Source organism: Danio rerio, chromosome 7, assembly GCF_049306965.1.
Source record: "Danio rerio strain Tuebingen ecotype United States chromosome 7, GRCz12tu, whole genome shotgun sequence".
NCBI classification, from domain to species: Eukaryota; Metazoa; Chordata; class Actinopteri; order Cypriniformes; family Danionidae; genus Danio; species Danio rerio.
The window spans coordinates 59,673,270-59,692,836 of NC_133182.1; the positions used below are offsets into that span (position 1 = coordinate 59,673,270).

The 19,567-nt window shown below is 38.7% G+C and overlaps 1 protein-coding gene and 1 long non-coding RNA gene across 8 annotated transcripts in view; one reads left to right on the forward strand and one right to left on the reverse strand.

Annotated features, from left to right (window-relative positions):
• Positions 1-15,718, forward strand: part of LOC137496227 (uncharacterized) — a 385,312-nt gene extending 369,594 nt beyond the window's left edge. For 2 of the 6 annotated variants that reach the window (XR_012382737.1, XR_012382739.1), the window contains 3 exons: positions 12,056-12,225; positions 13,592-13,714; positions 15,046-15,716. This is a non-coding gene — a long non-coding RNA (uncharacterized lncRNA). Of the gene's footprint in view, positions 1-12,055; positions 12,226-13,554; positions 13,715-15,045 lie in introns of all 6 variants that reach the window. The other 4 variants (XR_012382735.1, XR_012382736.1, XR_012382738.1 and 1 more) reach the window with 3 other exon arrangements.
• Positions 1-19,567, reverse strand: part of LOC110439952 (transmembrane protein 236-like) — a 766,382-nt gene that overhangs the window by 346,061 nt on the left and 400,754 nt on the right. The window lies entirely within an intron of this gene.

A 19,567-nucleotide genomic window follows, 5' to 3' on the forward strand; every position in this document is an offset into this window, starting at 1 on the left:
TCTGGATATCTGGTGGCGTAGTCGAGGATGACAAGGATGTGTTCATGTCCCCGGGCCGACTTCGGCAAAGGCCCTATCAAGTCCATGCCAATGCGGTTGAAGGGCACCTCAATGATGGGTAATGGTATCAGAGGGCTGGGGGGTGGTCGTTGGGGAGACGTTCTTTGGCAGATGTCGCATGCCTGACAATACCTCTTTACTTCTCCATCCAACCCGGGCCAGTGCAAACGATCTCTGATCCTTTTGATCGTGTTGGCTGCTCCTAGATGTCCTGCCATCGGGTGAGTATGTGCCAGTTCCAGAACAGTCTCCCTTTTGGTCCTCGGGACGACCAATAGCGTCTTCGTTTCCCCCCGCCTCTCTGCGACACAGTACAGCAGACCATTTTGCACAATAAAATGTGGGAGGGGGTGAGGGCTGGGAAACCGTTCGTTACCGTCTATGATCCGGACTTGTGGCCAGCAGTGCTTCAACGTTTCATCTTCACGCTGTGTTCTCCCGAAATCGCCATCTGCGGTAATCTGTTGGAAAAGATCATAGTACAGGTTAGCCGATGATGACTCACCCCCTCTGTCGCTCTCGGTGGCCATCAGCGCTGGTTGGCGGTCCCGTTGAGCCCGTCCCTTGCTGTTCTTCTTTGCACGAGCCGATCGAGCCTGATGGTGGGTGAGGAGATCATCGAACCCCGGCCAATCTCTTCCCGGAAGAAGGGGTACTGGAAGATCTGGAACCACTCCTACTTCGATGCGCCAGCTTCCCGACTTCGTTGCTATGGTGACTTTTTGGGAGGGTACGTGGCGGGTATCCCCGTGTACGCATGTAATCGGGATTCGGCTTTTTCCTTCTTGATGAAATTTTAATGTTTTTGGATGAACCAGGGTTATTGCACTTCCTGTATCCAATGTGGCCGTCTGCGTTTTCCCGTCTAGGCATACTTTACGGGTGGGAGCTTCGGGAGGGATTTTGCGATGTACCACGCACCCTGCCGTCCAGGCCGGGGTCGAGTGAGATGTTGGCTCTGTGGGCATCGGCTCGTCAACTGGGCTGGGGACCGCCGGTCTGCTGCCTGGTCTTGCTGTGCCCTCCACCGGTCGCCATGGCGCATTTACCCTCCGGGGTGGCAGAGCCGCTCTCTCCCCAGTCTCCCGGGCCACGTGAGCTTCCGCCAGCTCCACCGCCTCCACCAAAGCGGCCAGCGAGTCGGGGTTCCTCATGCTGGTAAGTGTGCGGAGCCGTCTGGGTAGCGCCCTCATCATCTTTTCAATGACCACTTTCTCAGCGACCTGGACTGCGGTTGGGTCTCCTCCCAGCAGCCATAATCTTCCCAATCTGAATAAGTTGGCTGCTTGGGTCCGAACCGGCTGTTTGTCATCATATGACCACTGAGAAAATTGTTGTGCTGCGCTTATATTGGAGAGTCCCATTCTGGCGAGTATCTCCTTTTTTAATGCTTTATAGTCGTCGTTTTTCGGTGTCTCTAATGCGAAATAAGCTCTTTGAGCTTCTCCAGTCAGAAATGGTGCGAACATCCTCGCCCAACTTTCCTTCGGCCATCTCTCTCTTTCCGCGATTACCTCAAAGGTGTGCAGGTAAGCATCAATATCGTCCAGGTCGCTGAGTTTTGTGATAAATCTATGGGCGCTCACCTCAGAAAACTGGCTGGAACCGGCCGCTTGGCGGAGCTGTTGTTCCATATGGTCCTGTCTGGCGGTGAGTTGTTCATTTATCACTTGTTGTCTTCTTAAGATTTCCGCTAGATGGCGTACTACCTCTTCGATCGACATGACTCAGGAGGGGATGACAGCCGAGTAAGAGAGCGTGAGTGAGAGAGAGAGCGGATGCCTGTCTGTAAACAGAAGAAAAACAGAGAAAATTCAGTGGTTACTTCTTCTTACTGGTAAGTGCTGAATTTTTTTCCCTCTGAAAAAGCGCGCATTCTCCACCAGTTGTAGCGAGGCAGAGGGAAAACAGCGGCACAACAGGTTGAGTTTACAGACAAGTCCCCGGAGGGGTGCTTTATTTACAAATTGTGCGGTGTGTAAAAGGTGCTCTTCTTTAGGGTGAGGTGCTCTGGTGCTCCGGGAAGTAGGTGAAGGACAGTGAGTAGTCGGGTGAAGGATCGTCACGAGCTGGAGTCCGCTATGGAGAGACAGAGAGACAAGCATTAGCACAGGGAGTCATAGAAAGAATGAAGCTCATCTTCTCCTGGCGTAGGTTGGGCTTATATGTCTCTCCGCTTGATGTCGTCCAGCTGTGTGCGATCCTGGCTTGATGAAGGTCCAGCTGGGTGAAATTAGCGACCAGGGCGACGTGGCATATAATCGCTCGCTACAATATATATATATATATATATATATATATATATATATATATATATATATATATAAATATATATATATATATATATATATATATATATATATATATATATATATATATATATATATATATATATATATATTAGCGCTGTCAAAATTAATGCGTTAACGCATGCGAATAATTATAAATAATTAACGCGTAAAAAAAATTAACGCAATTAACGCAGTTGCAGGTTTTTTTTACTTCCTGTTGTGGTGGACGTGTGTTTAACATGCAAGGAAAGTGTATAAGACCAAGGAAGTACTTTTGGAAGGCAAGTTTCAGTATAAAACAATTAGTTGCATCACAGGTTATCCAGAGTTTCATGCAATTTCGGGTGTTTCATTTTTAACTTTCAACTTCTGTTGTAAGTTGATACCGCATGGCGAACAGAAAGAAAATCCTCCGCATTTCGTGACTCGGTGTTCCTATTGGTGTCTTATGTAAATGTACTCAGAAAGTCTCTGAAGTCGCGAGCTGTCAAAGACAGGGCATTACTCTGCCTTTCAGCATGAGCCCTCTAAGTTTAGCGTGTTTCCTCATTAAAGGCAACGAAAGCGTATGATTCGCGTTGTTGTGTCAGAATCCTTGTGAAATACAGTAATACTTAGAACGCTTAGTTTAAGCAAATTTGATGAACGCGATCATGTGTGTTGAACCTGAAGGGAGTCGCTCCAGCGCATTGTGTGTGCGTCTGTCTGTTTGTGTGTGTGTCTGTGTCAGGCCAGTTGAGGGGTGTCAGGGGTGAAGTGAGCGACATATCTGAATAGGGGTGTGTGCGAGATAGAGATTTGCGCGGGACTAAATTTTGAATCCTGCTCCTGCCCGCACCCACCAGGTTTTAGCCCGAACCCGACCGCTCCCGCTTATATTAAGAATTTGCTGTCCCGCTGCCCGACCCGCCCCGTTTTCTACCCGCCGCACCCGATCCCGCTAAAGAGCGGGGAAGAACAAAATCGAAAATCACCCAGCTATACAGTCCAGACAGCCAAGCTGTCTGTATAAACACACACCCACACACACACACACAGCACCAAGCACACACACACAAAGCTCTCATACGCGCTCGCACGCACTAACACACACACATAAGCACCAAGCAGACACACAGGCAAAGCTCTCTCTCTCTCTCATTCTCGCGCGCGCACTAACATACACACACACACAAGCACCAAGCACACACACAGGCAAAGCTCTCTCTCTCTCTCTCATTCGCATAGCAATATCCGCGATATTGCTAGACAGCCCGCTCCCATCCCAAATTAAACCCGTTACCGACCGCTCCCGCGATTTATTCGGAAATTTATTCCCGCGCCGCGCCCACGGGACAGCCGTGGGAATGCATACCTCTAGTGCGAGACGTACCTGAAGGACGGTGGGAGTGAGTTGCGCGCGACATACCTGAAGGGCTAGAAGGGGTGCGGTGGAGAGGGGTGTGCAATGTAGTTAAGGACCGGTTTGCGAGAGATTATCATTGATTTGCAGGCATCCGGGAGTCTCTGTGCATTTGCGGGATACTCCTAGTCTTAGCAACTGGGTGAATTTTAAAAGAGGATTGAGCAAAATTGTTTTTACTTTATAATTCATGTTCTCAACTCACAGCAATAAAACTTTACAATGAGTGCAACAGTTTGTATTCAATAGTTTATTATTATAATTTTCCATTTTCCATATCTGTAATGCCTGTATTTTGGCATTTTTTTGCAGTCCACTTAGAATCCAACATGGAAATCAATGTTTTTTTTTTTTTATTGGCATTGATTGTTTTGAAATTCAAATGGCATTAACATGCCTGTGTTTTAATTTCTGTAATAAATATGGCTGTCAAGCCAGGATCTTGATGGTTTATTGTGGGTATGTTGTTTACATGAAGAAATCTGTGTTACAAGTTAAACAAAATTCTAATAACAATTATATTTTGAATTTAAATAGTTTTTGTCTTGCGTTTACATTCATTTTAATTTGAATAGCCAAAATTACAAGTTTCAGTATTTTTAATGCGATTTTGTTTAAAAGGTGCGATTAATTAGTTCTTTTTTTTCATCGATTGACAGCACTAATATATATATATATATATATATATATATATATATATATATATATATATATATATATATATATATATATATATATATATATACGCACACACACAAACACACATATACAGTATAAACTGTCATTTGAAATGACACTTTCATCACTAGTGAATCAGATGGCTTTCTGCTCAGGGGAATGTGTGTGTTTACTTCAAAGCCATTAAAATATCAGACGACACTTCATCAAGAATCAAAATTCTAATTCTTTCTTTTATTACAATAAAACATTATTATATTAAAAGTAAAGATCATCTTCCTCAAAGACATTTTGTACATTTCAATAACTCCAATAAAAACGGTTTTGATTAGTAATATAAATTGCTAAGAATGAACTCTAAAGGCAATTTTGAACCTTTAGATTCCGGTTTTTATATATATGCAGATCCATGGTCTGAAATGGTTTCTTGTTTTGCCTAACTTAATTCTTTTTTTCCTCCTCCGTTAAATTGTTTTTAAAAAAATGCATGCTAGTAAAAAAAAAAAAAACTGGAACATAGCATTTAACAGATTGCTTTAATGCAATCTTTTTTTTTAAACTTAACCCCTAACATGTCAAAAACGTAAACGTTAAACATTAGCATACAAATACAATACTATCAGTGCTTCTCAGGTTTGAAATATACTTGCGGTGGTAGCCGGATCAAAGCACACTATTTACCCACATCACATAGTTACCTATATGCGAAAAAACAAAACATTTTCAAATTTTTACAATATTTCATTTATTTTGACAATGTTATACACTGTTTACTTTCAATGGGTTAAAGTAAAAAAAAAAGCTGTGAAAAAAGACATCCACTTTCTCTTTTATTCAGGAGCCATGTGCATCGCTAACAGGTCAAATCTGCTTCTCTCTCTCTTTCAACTTCAAAGCAAACTTGAGTGCAAAAGCATCTTAGATATAATAGCCTATGCATTAGCCTAATGACATCATCAAAGTATTAAAATATACAGCAAATGAGAAATAAATGACAGAAAAAGGAATAAAATAAGGACATCTCAAAAAATGTTCATAATAATATTTACAAGATTTAGATTATTTAAAGAAGGCAAATGCGTTCTACTAATAATGGTGAATATTTTGCAGCCAGTTCAGACCAGTCATTTCGTCTTCTCCAAGTATACAGTAAAGTTATCCTGAGTCGTTTAGATTCGAGAATGAATTGAATGTTTTTCTCGCTACTGTGCGAGCAGTCAACTCCAAAGCCAAGCGATAGTAGGCTTAAATGACAGCTTTAGAAAGCAAAAATCCTGGACATTTTTGGACACTTAGAAACCCGACTGGACTAATTTTTTTAAGTCCCTAAAAGGCATGTCTTTGTGGGTCTGCAGTGCGGGGGTGATGACAGTTCACAGGCTTTGATTAGCTGTCTTGCTTGTAATCTTTAAACCCGCAAAATAGGCTATTTTTGGTGGAGCGCCTTCCATTTTTCATCACCGCATCTGATGGCCAAATAGCAAATGAATCGTTCAAATGACTTGTTCAAATGAATCGAATTAATCTAATTACTTAAAGTGGTTCTTCTTAATGAACCAAATGGTCCAGTCTAGCAAATTAAACTGATTCTTTCTGACCGAGCTGAGAACAGATGAGTTGTTAATACTGCTGCACATGTGTAACTTAGAACCTTCGGTTTTGTTTTGTTTTTAAATTCATAATATATAACAAATGGTTGTGTATTTGACAAAAACAAGTTATTTCGAGTCATTTAACTCATGTCCAGGTCAGGTCTCAAGTCATGACAGCCAAGTCCAAGTCAAGTCGAGTCTTTTTTTGGTATTTGTCAAGCAAGTCTCAAGTTCTTATTTTGGTGACCTAAGTCTGACTCGAGTCAAGTCATGCCAAGCCATCTCTGGTTCATGAGAACGAAAAGAACAGTGCTAGAGGCCTGGTCTTCCTTAAGTTTAAGGAGACTTGACGCATGATTATGCTGTCGAACCTTTGTTAACAAGTTAACTTCATTTAAAAGTGACTCTAGTTAGAGTACAGAATTGATGTTGTGCTTGTCTTGTAAAACAGTTCATACATTTAATATAACTTATGAAGCATCATATTATGAATGAGAACAATCTTTACCTTTAGTAACAATTTATAAACAATTACCCACAATGTTACAAATATTTAGTTTAAAAGCCAGTTAGTTTACTATCTTAGCAAAACATTTGCAGTATTATATGTGATTAGCACACCATGGTTTACACATTGAATATCTCTGAGGTTTTGCTAATCGTTGATAGATTTTTTCAGCTGTACACAATATCCAAGTGCATAATGGTTGTATTCCTCAATTCTTTCAAATAATACATAGCTGTAACTTTTAGACAGACAGACATTTGATTTGTCTTTATAAATGGACATAGTGTGTGAATGTCAGTGAGTGTGCACATTTGACTAATATTACTGAACAGCTTTCACTCTTCGTCTTTCTGTCTGTTATAATCATGCATAAATGAATGGGAAGACATGAATAATGCAGCTGTTTTAAAGAGCACCACTTTATATGACAAACAAAGAACAAACAAAAAAACACTGCCACAAAGAGACTATGAGTACTGAGTCAGTGTGGGAAAAAGTATCTGTATGTTTAGTGTCCCTGCTGGAAACATCAGCGAAAACCAGCTTCTGATTGTAACTTATTTGTATATTATCCAAATGACTAAATAATAATTTAAAAATGTATTATAAGTTTTGGGGATAATCACCTGTCATTGAGGCAGGATTTTTAAAGGTGTATAGACAAATTACCAACCTATGTTACACTTGACGTCACACGTCCCCAGGTTCCCAGTTGCAATAGTAAACATGTCGTGTTGTGCGGTAGGATGCCAAATTCAAATAGAAAACTTGTACCGTACTCCACACTGCTTTTAATGCCAACCACTCTGCAGTTCTCATTCCATTTCAGGTAAGTTCACGCTATGCTGAATCATACACATTACTTGTTTTTGATTGCAGCAATGATTTCACCAAAACAGTTACTGTACTTATGGTTAATTAAACTGCGGACACTGAATGCTAAGAATGAAAAGTGTAAGTTCACATACCCTGCCGTACTGGTGCAGTCCACTGTCAGAATGCAGTTGTTTGGCTTGTTGATGATTACCCAGGCCTTGCACAGTTCCATCTTATTTCCTTGTCTTTGGCTATGCAGAACCTTGATTTTTAGCACTACATAGTTTTGAATCTGTTAATCATGGAACATTATTTCTGGCACGTGACCAAACAGAACAAAATTGTTGGCATTCAAAAACTTGTAAGCCTTTAACTTCTCCCTTGTAAAATCACATGAAGTTTCATGAGGGTTATGTATTTCATGCTGGATGCTTGGCCATTTTGCCTTATCCAATATCCATTTTGAGGGTGCTATAGCCAATGGACCTGTCAGATGAACGCTGCTCACTTTAACGTTAATTTTGCCAAATCACTGTGCTTATCACTAGGTGACAAGCTGTTATGATACGCTGAAAGCATTATGTAAATTATATATATATAATATGTAACCAATAGAATTTATTTCTAAGACAACAATAAACGTTTGAGATTACAGAAGTAACCCTTCGTTTCCTTGAGAAGGGGAACGGAAGTGCTATACAGTGGATTTGATCTTGGAAAATCCACCTATGGGAGGATTCGGTTCAGAAGCCGCTTGTCTGAAAGAGTATTGAACGGGCCAATGAAGCAATGAATTGACAGCGTAAGTTTGCACAGGTGTGCCTCATTGCCAATTATCCCAGCATATAAACACAGCTGGAGCGAGCAAACGCCATCCTTTTAAGCTGAAGAGACTTTCAAACAGCTAAGGGACAGTCATTATGGCGACGGAGTATAGCACTTCCGTTCCCCTCCTCGGGGAACGAAGGGTTACTTCTGTAGCCTCAAACGTTCCTCTTCGGTTGAGGAACTTCAGTGCTATACAGTGGATTTGATCTTGGAAAATCCACGTATGGGAAAACTATGGAAAACGCCATAATGACTGCACCTTACCATCGCCCCCGATGAGGGGATAGTAAAGCAAGCGTGACGCACCCACATCATGGGAGGCGCGGTCCTCCAAGTGTCCCTGGCCCTAATTTATCCCACTTCAACAGAAGTTTTATGGATTTAGATATATTTTTTGGGAAGTCGTGAGCTTCTAGATAATTCTAGGAAATACGACAGTACGTTGGGAAGCGTGCAATCCCGATAGGGAGGAAGCTGCAGAGGCTATCCGCTACCCAAGGGGGGAATAGATGGCAGAATTTACATATGGACTAGCCCTAAGAAGGGGGAGTACGCATAGAAAAAAGTGGTTAGTGGAGAGGGAAGACACGGGACCACCCAGGGGGAGACTTAACTGTGGCGGAATAAGCATATGGGATCGCCTAGTGGGGATCACGCATAGCAGGCACCTGTACCCAAGACAAACCTTGCAAATGTGTTGGGTATCGCCCAGCCCGCAGCTCTACAGATGTCTGTTAGATGACTCCGAGTGGAGTGTGCATGCACTCTCAGGGGACGCGGCTCACCTCGGCTCTAATAAGCGAGAGAATGGCATTTTGTTTGCATATTCTCCCTGTGTCCGTGTGGGTTTGATCTGGGTGCTCCGGTTTTCCTCCTTATTGCGAAGACATGCGGGATTGGCGAATTGTGTCTGTGAATGTGAGAGTTGTTTCCCTGTACTGGGTTGCAGCAGGATGGGCATCCGCTGCGTAAAACATATGCTAGAACAGTTGGTGGTTCATTCCGCTGTGGCAACCTCTGAATATAAAGTGAATATGGACCTTCAGCTTGCACTGGGGCGGTTTGCTACCGAGTGTGACCTGGCTGGGATAAGAACCAGCATCTCCAAGTCCATAGTCATAGTGCTCCACTGGAAAAAGGTGGTTTACCATCTCCAGGTCGAAGGAAACTCCTTACCCCAGGTGGAGGAGTTCAAGTATCTTCTGTTTTGTTTACGATTGAAGGAAGGATGCAACATGAGAGTGACAGGTGGATTGGTGCAGCGGCAGCAGTAATGCAGTCGATGTACTGGTCCATTGTGGTAAAGAAGGAGCTGAGGGGAAAGGAAAAGCTTTCGATTTATCGGTCAATCTACGCTCCTACTCTCATCTACGTTAATGAGCTTTGGGTCTCGGATACAAGTGGCCGAAATGAGTTTCCTTTGCAGGGTGGAAGGGCGCACCCTTATAGATAAGGTGAGGAGCTCGGAGTAGAGCCGCTGCTCCTCCACATTGAGAGAAGTCAGCTGAGATGGCTTGTGCATGTGTTTTGGATGCCTCCTGGATGCCTACTTAGAGAAGTGTTTCAGGCATGTCCCGCTGGGAGAAAGCCTCAGGGAAGACCCAGGACATGCTGGAGAGACTATGTTTCTTGACTGGCCTGGGAATGCCTCGGGATCCATCCGAAGAGGCTGGAGGAAGTTTCTAGGTAGAGGGAAGGCTGGGGTTCTCTTCTAAGACTGCTTTCCCCGCAACCTGGGCCCTGGAAAGCGGTTGAAAATAAATTAATGATTGAACACTGCTCTTCCAAGTCTAAGATCATTCTAAGAATATTCTAAAAATCACACAATATTTGACAAACACATTGCTAAGTAGTTGCTAGTATGTTGCTAGGGCAGTATGATTATAAATTGTGTGTCATTTATAGTCATATGCCCTAACACACTAGCATTCCATTTTGTACAGATAATAATCTTGAAACACTGGTAAACACATTACAACATTACTTTCGGCAAAACTAATAGTTAATATAAAAAACTTCATACAAAGTTGTAGATGCACAATGAGCATTAGAATTATTCATAGTGATCAATATATGGAAATATATTTCATCTACTCTCAAGTCCACACACACAAACGCATACACAGTTAGGATGACATGCTTTGAAGATTATATTTTAAGCAGCAACCTGGCTCTTCTGCAACAAAATATTGGTGGATCCTACACACCATGTCACTTGCAATGCTCAAATCTGTTATCCGACAACAGAGCATCAGCATGTTCCCAGAATAAAATATGTGATTTGAATACATTAGCATAATGATGTCTTTCCTATGAATACAATTGTGTCAATGAACACCATACACAACAACACTATTCATTGCAGCAGTTTGTCTGTAGACTGTGATTTTGAGATTTAATTTTTTCATCTTTATGCCCTAGTTCTTCTACTGGGTAAGTCTAGGGTGTTATCTAATTATAAAAATCAACAGACAATTCTTCTTATTATTTTTTTTTTAAATGACCATAAAGATTTTAAATTTTTGGAAAGGTTTTCGACAGGGCTGTTAAGTGATTGTTAACACTCACATAAAAAGATACAGAAGCTGTCACTGAGGCGGTAACTCCACTCTTTCAGTGTAATGATGGTGATGTTTTCTTGGATTTATGTTCGTGTGTTGGTTTTAATGCGCTACATTTAAGCTCACCATGGCCTTTAAGTGAGTTGGTGTGAACAAAATGTTGCCGCTGAGTGGCTGTTGGAATGTTTCAATCAATATTCTTTGCTATATGGTGTGGAGTGGTCAATAGTCACTACAGAATGGACACAATAAAAACAATACTGCCTTGCTCTGAAAATCCAGATGAAAAGAATAAATGACTAGCATTAACCATGTTCTACTAATAGTGGGTTCTCTCTGTGTCTGTGTGTGTGTGTGGGTTTGTGTGTGTCTGTGAATTATACGTGTGACCAAAATAGCTATAGACATCATGATTTAAGGTGGTGAGTTATAGATAATGGGATTTCCATTAGGTGGGCTGTGATTTAAGACACAGCACCACCTTCTTTATTATGCCAGACTCAAGCACCATTTCCAACAGTCATCATTCCTGCTTCATCATTAGCTACAATGAAGTGCATCATTATAAAGCATTACATGCTTCATCTCTGTGTCATTTATTGTCATACTAAGGTTTCTGAGGGGATCAGTAAACTACAAGTAATGCACTTTTGAAACTCTAACAAATGCAGTCGTGTCGAATTGCTGAAACAACCATGCTGGAAGATTGCCATATTCCCAAATGGCAATGCTAAGATTTGTCAGGCTCAGATTCGGTTCAATAGTTCAGGTAGCGTGAAAAATTATTTTTCATGTGATTTGCCAACCACACAGTCGTTCATTGTAAATCTTTGACACCTCCCGGTGTAGACTTTTTAGAGAGGTTTGATTGGGAATCTTGGCCAAAAATTAACTCCTGAGTTAATGTTGGGACATTTAAATTGTTGAAACAATTTCACAAATAATGCAAAATTAAATCTAAAGGAGATACAACACAATATTAGAATGTCCATTTATGTCTTGCTACAAGTTTTGTGTTCAAGGATTCTTATTTTCTGTCATTTCAGTGTTTTTGTTTTTGTTTTCCTTTTCCCGTTTATAGTTTTCTGAGTGTGTTCTTAATAATAGATGGTGGTTCATTCCACTGAGGGGACCCCTGATAAATTAGGGACTAAGCTGAAGGAAAATGATTGAATTCTCTTAATGATTACTGTGTTCCTAATTGAGGCCTTGAGATAAAGAACCATACAGTATAAGTCCATATTTTCAGATTTCGAGTAAAAAGATTTTTTTTTCATTTGGATTGGAAATATTATATTATATATGTTTTTTACTTGAAGATGGACAACAAAGGTGACGCAGTGGGTAGTGCTGTCGCCACAAAGCAAAAAGGTTGCTGGTTCAAGCCTCGGTTGATGTTTCTGTGTGGAGTGTGCAGGTTATCCCTGCGTTCGTGTGGGTTTCCTCCGGGTGCTCTGGTTTCCGCCACAGTCCAAACCATGAGGAACAGGTAATTGGGTAGGCTAAATTGTCCATAGTGAATGAGTGTGTATGGATGTTTCCCTGAGAAAGCTTCTCAATTCTAAAGAGATAACATTTTTTAGTGTCAGTATTAAAAATCTAAGGTTATTGTGGTTTCTATTTCTCAAATGTAGAAGAACAGTATGTGTAACTTCAGGTTAATATTAGGTATTTATAATTTATAATAATTTATTATTATTTTTATTGTTTAAAAATAGAAAACACAGTATGAACAATGTACAATACATATAGAACTTCTTATAGCACAGGCAATAACAATCAATTATTAACAACAATAAATGCATGCAAAGAAAGAAAGTCTTATTTGTTTTATTTCGACTAGAATAAAATAAGTTTTTATTTTTTTTAAAAACATTTTAAGGACAAAAGTATTATCTTCTTTAGGGTATTTTAACCCTAACCCTAACTACCCTAACCTCCCTAGTTATCCTAATTAACCTAGTTAAGCCTTTAAGTATCATTTTAAGCTGTATAGAAGTGTCTTGAAAAATATCTAGTCAAATATTATGTTCTGTCATCATGACACAGATAAAATAAATCAGTTATTATAAATGAGTTATTAAAACTATTATGTTTAGAAATGTGTTGAAAACTGCTTTCCATTTAACAGAAATTGGGGGAAAAATAAACGGAAGCTAATACTTCAGCAGGGCTAATGATTCTGACTTCAACTGTACATCATTGTTAATATTGTTGTGTATTTAGAAAAGCTGGTGTAGCGCACCTGTGTATATACTACTTCAATTTGTTCTTGCACTACACCACTCACGATGAATTAAACTTTAAACATAGAGTCAGAGGACAGAAAATCCCAGAAAAACAAGACAGTTCTGCATTTGTTTTTTAGTTTTTTAGCAATTAAGGGTGTTCAGGAAGATCCATGGAGTGTTATACTGTATTTCAAATGCTTATTTGTGTAAGAAAGCGTAACGTAATGTGGGTGTATCCAAAGACTGTAAAATACTAATTTCTTTTTTTTTTATTTAAATAGTATAGAGGAAAAATACTACATAAAGCAAAGATTATAATAAGTGTATGAAAGTTTATCTCTCTGGTATTAATGTTCAAGTTTGGAAATAACTTTTTCTGGTGTATATATAAATAATGCATACAGGATTTAAAACTATTTTATTTCACATGTTATTTAATAAAATGTATGTTATATCTATATCTTTAATTCCACAAATAAAGGCATTTGTAAGACACTGCAATGCATGCATAATAGTAATAATATGTTGTTATGATGTCAGAGAAGAGAAAACAAGAAGAGATGCTAAAAGCATCTTTTTAATTACAGAAAACAAAACATAAAGTAACCTCTATCATTGTGTCAGTGCTGACAGAGGATTACAGCCTACATAAGAAGCCTATTGGGTGCAGCTGTGGCAGACGCTGTGCACAGGATCTCTGGGCTATGGAGCACTATAGGACCACCAGAACTGGAATCACCTAACAGTGTAAGGACAGAGAATCGGAAAGAAATAAGAATTCACAGTAAATGCATGTATTTGGTGATAGAAACAAAACACAAGCACATAAAAAAGTCACAACATAATCAATGTAAGGACTAACTAGGACTAACTATATAAGAACTAATGATGAGTTAATGCATGTGCTAATCATGAACTAACTTAATGACATGGGTCATACGTTGTCAATAACAGCTACCTTAATTACTGGTTTGTATATAATTGTTGGTTAATTAATGTACTAATTACCATATTAGTTTATGCTGAATTTAACCATCATAAACACATAGTATGTTAATGTATAATTATATCATGACTTTACTTGAAGGGGCATACCTTCATTAACCAATTTTTAACAACTCATGAACTCCTTATGCTCGTCTGTCTACTGCATTTACACTGAATAACAACAGAAAAGTTTTCTGTCAACATGAACAGATTAAACACAAGAATTCATGAGTAGTTAATGATGAGTTAACAGGGATGTGCCCCTCCAAGTAAAGTCATGGCATAATTCTACATTAACAGCTCATGAGTTCATGTTAGTTAAATTTAGCTTAAACTTAAATGTTCATAATACATTAATTAATAACATGTTCTAACAAGTAATCAAGGTAGCCATAATTTATACATGAACTCTTATGACTCATGTTGTAGGTAAAGTTGGTTTATCATTAACGCATACCTTAGTTCATCATTAATTCAGAATAAGGTAATGTTTAGTTTACATATTAATACATCATTATTCATGAACTGTTTCTGCAAAGTGTTTGTTTCAAACCCCCGATGTTGGTCTAGAGCAGGGGTCATCAACTATATTTGTCAGAGGGCCAGAGTTTTACCAGACTGGACCCCCGAAAAGAAAATCAAATAAAAGTCTAATTTTGGCTTAACATTATGTTTACTATTCATACTTTTTCCATTTCATTACAAAACTAAAGGCATTTGATTGAGGCTCCCATCACCTGTACCACAGTTAACTTTATTTATAGAGCACTTGAAAAACAAACCCGGAGGAAGTGACAGGAAAAGGTCTCAACAGAAGTAAAATGGCACTTTCAAAGACCATGAAACGCAAAGCTGATGTAGAAAACAGGTCTTTTAATGATGACCGAACTGCAAAGTACGCATTTATCATGCCAACCTTGACATGCTTCACCAGTATGCCTAATTTGTAGCAAAACTATTGCTGCTGCACTTGAACACACTAAAGAAGGTGGGAGAAGGCAACGTAACAGACTAAATGAAGATATTCATCACACAATTAAAAGACAACTTTTCTGCAAGATTCAATGACTGATTGATTCCTTCATTTCCAGGGATGTCATTGGATTTGCGCGTGATCCATTCACCATCAGCCCAAGCAGAGAATTCTCCACAAACGCAATGAAAAGGCTGCCATTAGACGAGGTGGCCATTTAGAGCCAGCTGGCTGAAATTCAGGCCGCAGGTGACATGAAGGCAGCTCTTCATGGTGCTGAAAGCCTGAGCGCATTTTGGGTCTCTTTTCCCAAGACCAATGACACATTGAAAATGCTGGCTATGTATGTGCTAACAATGTTCGGTTTAACCTACACCTGTGAGGCTGCATTCTCCAACATGAACTCGATAAAAACACACAAGAGAAACCGACTGTCAGCCCAGTCTTTGGAGGACTGTTTGCGCATAAGTCTGACAGTGGCCAAGCCTGATGTAAAAAAAAGTTGTCAGCGTCAGAGGGCAAATATAACTTTAGCCATTGATTAAGTACTGTAAGTAGCTCGTTTAAGCATTGTGATTTGAATTCAAGCCCACTTAGTGTTTCAGTTGATGTGAAAACATTATTTGTGACCTGTTTTGTTCTGGTACCAGGTTGTTTATTTACCATGCTATTTTAACTTGTGCCAGATTGTTTTTTCTCCTTTTTTAGTCCTGAGGAGTCTGCTAGTTTCAAGCATGTTGTTGAGACTTAGAAAAACCTGTTTGAAACAATAAATCCTTCTGGCCACATAGTTTGTCTGAGTCTTTCCTCATTTCAGAGTGCAGCCTAAATATTGTCATAAATGGTGGTTAATCTGACAAGACACTCAGTTGTTGTTATTTTTAGTTGCTTTAATAGGGTGGACCACTTTTCTTTTTGATCCTGACAATTTTGTAATCCAGTCGCGGGCCGGATTGAATGGCTTAGCGGGCTGAGTTCTGCCCGCAGACCACCAGTTGTTAATCAGTGGTCTAGACGAAAAATGGGGTTTAACAATTATGTGTAATTAAAATAAATTCCTACAAATTTTGACTTTATTTACAATACTAAAAGTAAACAAAACAATGAATTAATAAAAAATAAAGAAAAAGAAAGCAAAGCAAAATATATTTTTACAATATATACAATACTGGGACGAACATAAAAACGGGCGTAAACAAGAGAGCTGGCAGAAGGGACATGGGTGGCGCTAAAGAAATGAAAAGAACAAAACCAAAACAACATTTAACTTCCCAGAAGCATCTAACTAATTAAATGAAACAAAATAACAAACACGCAAAGAGTCTTTCGAGTTCTAACTATCTACTCTATCTATCCAAATGGTACAAGACTTGGCGCTTTGCTTCTAACCTGATGTACTAAACACAAGAGTAGTCCTATGTGTTGCAAGATTTATGTCACGTGACTTGTTTACCTGTCTGCTTCATCCAAGCCTCGTAAACAACGTAAATTAGAAATGGCATGATATGAACGATGGACGGATAATGTGCACACAGAAACGGGCAACAACAAAAATACACAGTTAGACAGGGTTTTTCTTTTTAATGCAACGCAATAACAGAAACAAGAGAGACAAGAGGAACAAGAATGGAAGGTGAGGGGTCTGGCATGCGGTTTTATGATGTGTGGTATTTGCCTACTGGATTTGACGTCAAAGTAACGTAACTAGAGAGGAAATGATTGACGGATGAATCGTCCAATAGACGGAACCTGAGAATTTGAAAGCAGATACAGGAGAACAGAGAGAGAGAAAGAAACGACAAACAGAGGCTGGGTTCCAGTTCACTTTTAAACACACACTTAGACACAAACTTCCCTAGTTACCTAAGTTGGGATAATTCTAAGGACTCACCCACTTTAAGGTCCCAACCGCAAATATCCTTTCATAGGACCCAAATTTCTAGCTGCACCCAAGACTGATGTGTCTCTATCACCTCCTATGTTCAGTAGTCAGGGCAGATCAAGGTGTCAGCCATTTTAAGGGTTGTCTCAAGGAGCCATTTTAAGGGTTGTCTCAATTGCAAAATTCATCCAGTGCACTGAAATATTTTTTTCCTAAAAAGTTAATATATGCAGTATATTACAGTTTTTCTCTGTAACTATGTTGCATTTCTCACAACACTATTTACATTTGCACAACAGTTAATGCATTTCTCAAAACAATTAGAACAAACTGCAAAACCTTGTTGATAACCTGCAAAAGCGTGTCACTTGCTCAAAATAGACAGCTTATTCCTCAAAAGCAAATACTGATGGCAACGAAGTGTCAGCATCATCAAGATAAAAAAGTCCTGACACCGTTGTTTATGAACAAGATAGTGTAGTGGCTTTGTCATGTTTTCTTTACGACAATTTATGTAACTTTACATTTTTCCAATGCAAAAAAGTCAGATTTTTGTGACACTTCAGGTCTGTAAATCATTCATGAAATTGTTCAATTAATAAGACATTTTCAGGAAAAAGAAAAAAAAGAAAGATTTTTATAAAATTAGCTTAAAGATTTTGACAACTACACTGTAAAAAATTGCTGTTAAAAAACGGTCAGATTCTACAGTAAAATAATGTTTTTTCACTAAAACAGTAATATTCTGTTAAAAACAGTGCTTTCTGGGTAACATTTTTGTTTTCGAGAAAGTAACCAACTGCAGAAAACTGTGAGCTAACAGAGTTCAGATTCGATGTTTTGAAGTCTGTGTTTGAAATCACACTTTGTGCCCTTGTTCACTATTCCATCAACTAGTTCACCAATATAGTTCACCTGACAGAGTTAATGAACACTAATGAGTGAATTCAGACACTGATGAACACCTGCTGTTAATAAACACAATTACTGAAGGAAAGAGAAACAAGAAACACAAACAGGGACTTGAGTTACAACATAAAATAAAATAAAATAAAACAGCTTCAGTCTCAGCAGAGGATCATTAAACAACTCCACAAACAACAGCAGACACACACTTATTACTGACTGATTTGACTTCCATACTATTCTCATTGAGATCCAACAGAAATTAAGGTGTTTTTTGTGTCACCGTAATGGAGTGAGGGGCTGATTTAGTTGGGCTCTTCACCCTTGGACTTTTTTAATAAGACTTTCCAATTGCTGTAATACAGAGTTTACAAAATGTTTGAACTATAGCAATAAAGTTGGGAAGTCAATAAATGGAGAAATCTATTTGTCTGAAATTAGTTCTGATAAATGTTTTATTGTAAATCTGGAAAAAGGGCCTCATGCAATAGATTTTATGCTTAGTTGCAGGTATTAATTTAATTAATGAGAAGTGGAAACAGAAAAGATACCTCCGTAATTACTTAAAAGTTAAGAAATAACATACAAAAACAGTTCAGTTATGACAAATACACACTCAGACCTCATGAATCTGACCTTGTATCTCAATAATGGTAACATCTCAAATGTTTTATGCTGCAATGCATGCTGGGAGTGGCACGGTACAAATATCCCAGCATGCATTGCGGTATAAATAAATGTTGTATAATGGTCTAACAGTTTTCTTTATTTGTGTTTGATTCTGCTGTTGTTTATGTTTAGACTTTCAGTTGCCTGTTTGTGAGTTAAACTGTTAATTTTGTTAAATTTGTTTTCACCATTATTGAGGTTCATATGCTGATTATTGATGTCTCTTTGAGTGCGATTTACACCATAGAGCAGTGTTATTGTCCAAGATATTCTTAAAAACTTCCAGAAATCATTGCCATATATATATATATACATATAATGTAAAACAATAGATTTAACATTGAATAGGAGCAGTAAATTTTATTATACGAAATGAGAACAGACTGCCATTTAATAGCAACATGAACATCACCAGATCTTATTTAAGTTTTTGATTGGCTTGCCACAACAAAGGAGCTTTTCAAACAAAGTTCTTAACAATTGCAGCAGCCACGATATATAAATGTTAAATATGACAGGGCTAAGAGCCCAACTAAAGCAAACCCTGTTCTCCATGATGGTGACGTAAAACTTTAACTTTTTCTCAAGAAGAACTTTAGTAAATGTTATACAAAAATACATGTATTAAGTAATAAGTGTAGCTGGTGATGATGTTTGTAGAGTTGTTTAATCATCCGCTGATCTTTTAAATGATTTAATCATTTGTTTTTCTTCAGGTTATTTCATTATAAAGCTGTGACTAAAGTTTTGTATGTTCTGTTCTTGTTTTTTCCCTTCAGTATTTCTTCATTTGTTCATTGTTAATCCTCAATCAACATTTAATTAGTCATTTAATTAATGAATTTACTTCAGCTTTGCTCCATGTTTCTTGAACACTCAGTAGTGTGGACACTTCAATTAAAACTGAAGTATATGCTCTGGGGTTTAAAGGGTTAAAGGTGTGAGAGGTAAAAACACAGTGTAAAAATGTATTTTAACAGTAATATACTGTTAATTTACACAACGGAAGTAGACTGTAAAAAAACAGTATATTGCTGGCAACCACAGCTGCCAGTAGATTACTGTTAAATCAAGGAAAAAACAGTATTTTACTGTAAAACCTGAAGCTAATTTCTTCTGTCTGTCACCGTTGTGGAGGAGAGTAGAGCCAGTGTATGACTTAAAGATGAACAATGAACTGCTG